Genomic DNA, 7,500 nt, shown 5'->3' with positions numbered 1-7,500 from the left:
GGAGAGCACTTCCCCACCGATAGCTCCGGAACGCCCGGACCCATTGGCCCGCGGCACCGGTGGCTGCTAGAGGGCCTCCGGCGCCGTCAGCCGGGGTACGTCCCAGGCCGGCCGGACGGCGGGCAGCCGGAGGCAACGGCCTGGAACGGAGCCAGACTTGAGTCGTTCCGTGTGCCGTGGGCAAAAAGGCAGGGCTGCGGGTCAGCGCAGTTTGGCAAACCTAGCCGCAAGTGCGGGAAGGGCGGAGGAGCACACGGACGCCGCCTTCCCAAACTGAGCCCAAAGTGCCCAGGCATGCCCCCTTGATCTCGCCTAATCAGTGAGCCCAAAATAATTTCAGAGTGTGGAAACCTGATCCAAAAAGGTCGAAAAGAACGGCCAGAGATCAAGTCCGAAAGGGGAAATCAGTAACAAGCAAGCAGAGTAATCATTAACCAAAAAGCGCAAAATTATGTTAAAAGTGTGAAATCATTAACCAAAAAGTCGAAAATAATGTCCAGAGACCAAGTCCGAAAGTACAAATAATTAACCAGTAAGCAGAGTCATCATTAACCAAAAATCGCAAAAGTAAGTAAAAAGTGTGAAATCATTAACCAAAAATCGCAAAAGTAAGTAAAAAGTGTGAAATCATTAACCAAAAACTCGAAAATAATGTCCAGAGACTAAGTCCGAAAGGGCAAATGGTTAACCAGTAAGCAGAGTAATCATTAACCAAAAATCGCAAAAGTAAGTAAGAAGTGTGAAATCATTAACCAAAAATCGCAAAAGTAAGTAAAAAGTGTGAAATCATTAACCAAAAACTCGAAAATAATGTCCAGAGACCAAGTCCGAAAGGGCAAATGGTTAACCAGTAAGCAGAGTAATCATTAACCAAAAAGGGCAAAAGTAAGTAAAAAGTATGAAATCATTAACCAAAAAGCACAAAATTAAGTTAAAAGTGTGAAATCATTAACCAAAAAGTCGAAAATAATCTCCAGAGACTAAGTGCGAAAGGGCAAATGGTTAACCAGTAAGCAGAGTCATCATTAACCAAAAATCGCAAAAGTAAGTAAAAAGTGTGAAATCATTAACCAAAAACCCGAAAATAATGTCCAGAGACTAAGTCCAAAAGGGCAAATGGTTAACCAGTAAGCAGAGTAATCATTAACCAAAAATCGCAAAAGTAAGTAAAAAGTGTGAAATCATTAACCAAAAACTCGAAAATAATCTCCAGAGACTAAGTCCGAAAGGGCAAATGGTTAACCAGTAAGCAGAGTAATCATTAACCAAAAGGCGCAAAAGTAAGTAAAAAGTATGAAATCATTAACCAAAAAGCGCAAAAATATGTTAAAAGTGTGAAATCATTAACCAAAAAGTCGAAAATAATGTGCAGAGACTAAGTCCGAAAGGGCAAATGGTTAACCAGTAAGCAGAGTAATCATTAACCAAAAAGCGCAAAAATATGTTAAAAGTGTGAAATCATTAACCAAAAACTCGAAAATAATGTGCAGAGACTAAGTCCGAAAGGGCAAATGGTTAACCAGTAAGCAGAGTAATCATTAACCAAAAATCGCAAAAGTAAGTAAAAAGTGTGAAATCATTAACCAAAAACTCGAAAATAATCTCCAGAGACTAAGTCCGAAAGGGCAAATGGTTAACCAGTAAGCAGAGTAATCATTAACCAAAAGGCGCAAAAGTAAGTAAAAAGTATGAAATCATTAACCAAAAAGCGCAAAAATATGTTAAAAGTGTGAAATCATTAACCAAAAAGTCGAAAATAATGTGCAGAGACTAAGTCCGAAAGGGCAAATGGTTAACCAGTAAGCAGAGTAATCATTAACCAAAAAGCGCAAAAATATGTTAAAAGTGTGAAATCATTAACCAAAAACTCGAAAATAATGTGCAGAGACTAAGTCCGAAAGGGCAAATGGTTAACCAGTAAGCAGAGTAATCATTAACCAAAAAGCTTAAAAATATGTTAAAGTGTGAAATCATTAACCAAAAACTCGAAAATAATCTCCAGAGACTAAGTCCGAAAGGGCAAATGGTTAACCAGTAAGCAGAGTAATCATTAACCAAAAAGGGCAAAAGTAAGTAAAAAGTATGAAATCATTAACCAAAAAGCACAAAATTAAGTTAAAAGTGTGAAATCATTAACCAAAAACTCGAAAATAATGTGCAGAGACTAAGTCCGAAAGGGCAAATGGTTAACCAGTAAGCAGAGTAATCATTAACCAAAAAGCGCAAAATTATGTTAAAAGTGTGAAATCATTAACCAAAAACTCGAAAATAATGTCCAGAGACCAAGTCCGAAAGTACAAATAATTAACCAGTAAGCAGAGTCATCATTAACCAAAAATCGCAAAAGTAAGTAAAAAGTGTGAAATCATTAACCAAAAATCGCAAAAGTAAGTAAAAAGTGTGAAATCATTAACCAAAAACTCGAAAATAATCTCCAGAGACTAAGTCCGAAAGGGCAAATGGTTAACCAGTAAGCAGAGTAATCATTAACCAAAAATCGCAAAAGTAAGTAAAAAGTGTGAAATCATTAACCAAAAATCGCAAAAGTAAGTAAAAAGTGTGAAATCATTAACCAAAAACTCGAAAATAATGTCCAGAGACCAAGTCCGAAAGGGCAAATGGTTAACCAGTAAGCAGAGTAATCATTAACCAAAAAGGGCAAAAGTAAGTAAAAAGTATGAAATCATTAACCAAAAAGCACAAAATTAAGTTAAAAGTGTGAAATCATTAACCAAAAAGTCGAAAATAATCTCCAGAGACTAAGTGCGAAAGGGCAAATGGTTAACCAGTAAGCAGAGTAATCATTAACCAAAAATCGCAAAAGTAAGTAAAAAGTATGAAATCATTAACCAAAAAGCACAAAATTAAGTTAAAAGTGTGAAATCATTAACCAAAATGTCGAAAACAATGTCCAGAGACTAAGTCCGAAAGGGCAAATGGTTAACCAGTAAGCAGAGTAATCATTAACCAAAAAGGGCAAAAGTAAGTAAAAAGTATGAAATCATTAACCAAAAAGCACAAAATTAAGTTAAAAGTGTGAAATCATTAACCAAAATGTCGAAAACAATGTCCAGAGACTAAGTCCGAAAGGGCAAATGGTTAACCAGTAAGCAGAGTAATCATTAACCAAAAATCGCAAAAGTAAGTAAAAAGTATGAAATCATTAACCAAAAAGCACAAAATTAAGTTAAAAGTGTGAAATCATTAACCAAAATGTCGAAAACAATGTCCAGAGACTAAGTCCGAAAGGGCAAATGGTTAACCAGTAAGCAGAGTAATCATTAACCAAAAAGGGCAAAAGTAAGTAAAAAGTATGAAATCATTAACCAAAAAGCACAAAATTAAGTTAAAAGTGTGAAATCAGTAACCAAAATGTCGAAAACAATGTCCAGAGACTAAGTCCGAAAGGGCAAATGGTTAACCAGTAAGCAGAGTAATCATTAACCAAAAATCGCAAAAGTAAGTAAAAAGTGTGAAATCATTAACCAAAAAGCGCAAAAATATGTTAAAAGTGTGAAATCATTAACCAAAAACTCGAAAATAATGTGCAGAGACTAAGTCCAAAAGGGCAAATGGTTAACCAGTAAGCAGAGTAATCATTAACCAAAATGCGCAAAAGTAAGTAAAAAGTGTGAAATCATTAACCAAAAATCGCAAAAGTAAGTAAAAAGTGTGAAATCATTAACCAAAAACTCGAAAATAATCTCCAGAGACTAAGTCCGAAAGGGCAAATGGTTAACCAGTAAGCAGAGTAATCATTAACCAAAAATCGCAAAAGTAAGTAAAAAGTGTGAAATCATTAACCAAAAACTCGAAAATAATGTCCAGAGACTAAGTCCAAAAGGGCAAATGGTTAACCAGTAAGCAGAGTAATCATTAACCAAAAAGCGCAAAAGTAAGTAAAAAGTATGAAATCATTAACCAAAAACTCGAAAATAATGTGCAGAGACTAAGTCCGAAAGGGCAAATGGTTAACCAGTAAGCAGAGTAATCATTAACCAAAAAGCGCAAAAATATGTTAAAAGTGTGAAATCATTAACCAAAAACTCGAAAATAATGTCCAGAGACTAAGTCCGAAAGGGCAAATGGTTAACCAGTAAGCAGAGTAATCATTAACCAAAATGCGCAAAAGTAAGTAAAAAGTGTGAAATCATTAACCAAAAATCGCAAAAGTAAGTAAAAAGTGTGAAATCATTAACCAAAAACTCGAAAATAATCTCCAGAGACTAAGTCCGAAAGGGCAAATAATTAACCAGTAAGCAGAGTAATCATTAACCAAAAAGCGCAAAAATATGTTAAAAGTGTGAAATCATTAACCAAAAACTCGAAAATAATGTCCAGAGACTAAGTCCGAAAGGGCAAATAATTAACCAGTAAGCAGAGTAATCATTAACCAAAAAGCGCAAAAGTAAGTAAAAAGTGTGAAATCATTAACCAAAAAGCACAAAATTAAGTTAAAAGTGTGAAATCATTAACCAAAAACTCGAAAATAATGTGCAGAGACTAAGTCCGAAAGGGCAAATGGTTAACCAGTAAGCAGAGTAATCATTAACCAAAAAGCGCAAAATTATGTTAAAAGTGTGAAATCATTAACCAAAAACTCGAAAATAATGTCCAGAGACCAAGTCCGAAAGTACAAATAATTAACCAGTAAGCAGAGTCATCATTAACCAAAAATCGCAAAAGTAAGTAAAAAGTGTGAAATCATTAACCAAAAATCGCAAAAGTAAGTAAAAAGTGTGAAATCATTAACCAAAAACTCGAAAATAATCTCCAGAGACTAAGTCCGAAAGGGCAAATGGTTAACCAGTAAGCAGAGTAATCATTAACCAAAAATCGCAAAAGTAAGTAAAAAGTATGAAATCATTAACCAAAAAGCACAAAATTAAGTTAAAAGTGTGAAATCAGTAACCAAAATGTCGAAAACAATGTCCAGAGACTAAGTCCGAAAGGGCAAATGGTTAACCAGTAAGCAGAGTAATCATTAACCAAAAATCGCAAAAGTAAGTAAAAAGTGTGAAATCATTAACCAAAAAGCGCAAAAATATGTTAAAAGTGTGAAATCATTAACCAAAAACTCGAAAATAATGTGCAGAGACTAAGTCCAAAAGGGCAAATGGTTAACCAGTAAGCAGAGTAATCATTAACCAAAATGCGCAAAAGTAAGTAAAAAGTGTGAAATCATTAACCAAAAATCGCAAAAGTAAGTAAAAAGTGTGAAATCATTAACCAAAAACTCGAAAATAATCTCCAGAGACTAAGTCCGAAAGGGCAAATGGTTAACCAGTAAGCAGAGTAATCATTAACCAAAAATCGCAAAAGTAAGTAAAAAGTGTGAAATCATTAACCAAAAACTCGAAAATAATGTCCAGAGACTAAGTCCAAAAGGGCAAATGGTTAACCAGTAAGCAGAGTAATCATTAACCAAAAAGCGCAAAAGTAAGTAAAAAGTATGAAATCATTAACCAAAAACTCGAAAATAATGTGCAGAGACTAAGTCCGAAAGGGCAAATGGTTAACCAGTAAGCAGAGTAATCATTAACCAAAAAGCGCAAAAATATGTTAAAAGTGTGAAATCATTAACCAAAAACTCGAAAATAATGTCCAGAGACTAAGTCCGAAAGGGCAAATGGTTAACCAGTAAGCAGAGTAATCATTAACCAAAATGCGCAAAAGTAAGTAAAAAGTGTGAAATCATTAACCAAAAATCGCAAAAGTAAGTAAAAAGTGTGAAATCATTAACCAAAAACTCGAAAATAATCTCCAGAGACTAAGTCCGAAAGGGCAAATAATTAACCAGTAAGCAGAGTAATCATTAACCAAAAAGCGCAAAAATATGTTAAAAGTGTGAAATCATTAACCAAAAACTCGAAAATAATGTCCAGAGACTAAGTCCGAAAGGGCAAATAATTAACCAGTAAGCAGAGTAATCATTAACCAAAAAGCGCAAAAGTAAGTAAAAAGTGTGAAATCATTAACCAAAAAGTCGAAAATAATGCCCAGAGACTAAGTCCGAAAGGGCAAATGGTTAACCAGAAAATCCGTCGAATAATGTCCAGAGACTAAGTCCGAAAGGGCAAATGGTTAACCAGTGGAAGGGCGATCAAGCGGAAAAATTTGCCCCGGTTACCCGGGATGGAGTTCCAGAGGTCCGGCCAGAGTTGTCAAATTCGTCCCGCTGATCGGACGCTTGTCATTCGGGTGGCTGGGGGTTGGCGGGGTATCTGCACAGTAGTAGGAGGTGGCAAGTCGGGACTTGGACGTTTATTCCAAGAGTCCACCCGAGCCTCCAGGTCTGCAGAGACCGACCCTAGCTGCCGCCCAACCGACTTTTAAGCCTTTTTCGGATGGGGATTTTTTCCCATTTTCGTCCATTTTTCGGGTTTTCTGTCGGGCTTAATAGGCGGCAGCCTGACCCCCGGCCGAGGCGGGGGGCGCACTCTCCCTTGCGTAAGGGTCCGGATTTGCCCCGGAAAGTGCCCCCGACGGCCTCCCGACCCGGGTGCCTGCAGGGCGGGGGAAAGGGTAGTCCCAGCCGCAGGAAATCATTAACCAAAAGACTTAGCCGTCGGGGCAGAGGCTAAGACCCGGGCTGGTGAAATCATTAACCAAAAGGAATGCACCCTTTTCCGAAAGTGCAGGCCGAAATAAGGCGAGCCTTGGGCCGGGAAGGCCAAAACCCCCAACTCATGGAAGTGTATGGGGTCGGACTCGGCGACTTTCCCGGGCCCCGAGTTGACCTTTCCCCACGGGGGCGGTCAAGTTGCTCCCGCCAAGAGGGCACGTTGCATTTGCTGCCGCTCTAGTCCCCGGGCTAGTTAATCAGTTGCCGTCGGAAGTCCCGATGCCGAAATGAAAAATGGCCGTTGCGGCGATTTGGCGCCTCATTTTCGGAAGGACTACCGGCAGGCAACCCGCCGAATTGACACTTGCGATTCGGGTGGCTGGGGGTTGGCGGGGTACCCGGAGATTTTCGGGAACTCGATTTTCAGAACTTTTGCTGGCAGCGGTTGCACTTGCAAAGTGGCCGAAGAAGTGCTCCCTCAAGGAAGGACCTTCTTTTGAAATAAAAGACCTTCCGAAGAGTGCCTGGAAGTCATTTATGAGCATTTAAGGGTAAATCTGGCGGACTTTCCATGCTCTGTTGCCGGCTCTGAAATATCGCACAGTTGGGTCTAGGCCGGTAGACTGGCTGTGAAAACAGACAAAGTGTTTTGGCGAGCGAGAGAAAACAAGGCCTTGGAACAGATTGGGGGGTGCGGAGGCACACCACACCCACAGGAAAAGAATTAATAAAAAAAAAACCAAAGTCTTATGACATGTCTGTTGGTACAGTGAGAAAAGCAAAGAAGGGAGGCTGCGATGGCAGAGCAAAGCCGACCTTCATACAGATATACATGTCAAAGAAAGAAACTATGCCCGCAAAAGACTTGGTGCGAAATAACAAGGCTCCTTGTGAACGGTTATCTTTGTCTGTCAGGCGCAGATTGTGGCGGCGTC

Source organism: Heterodontus francisci, unplaced genomic scaffold (genome assembly GCF_036365525.1).
Source record: "Heterodontus francisci isolate sHetFra1 unplaced genomic scaffold, sHetFra1.hap1 HAP1_SCAFFOLD_1260, whole genome shotgun sequence".
Lineage (NCBI taxonomy): Eukaryota > Metazoa > Chordata > Chondrichthyes > Heterodontiformes > Heterodontidae > Heterodontus > Heterodontus francisci.
The sequence above is the reverse complement of the archived record's forward strand: the minus strand, read 5'-3'. Positions refer to the sequence as shown.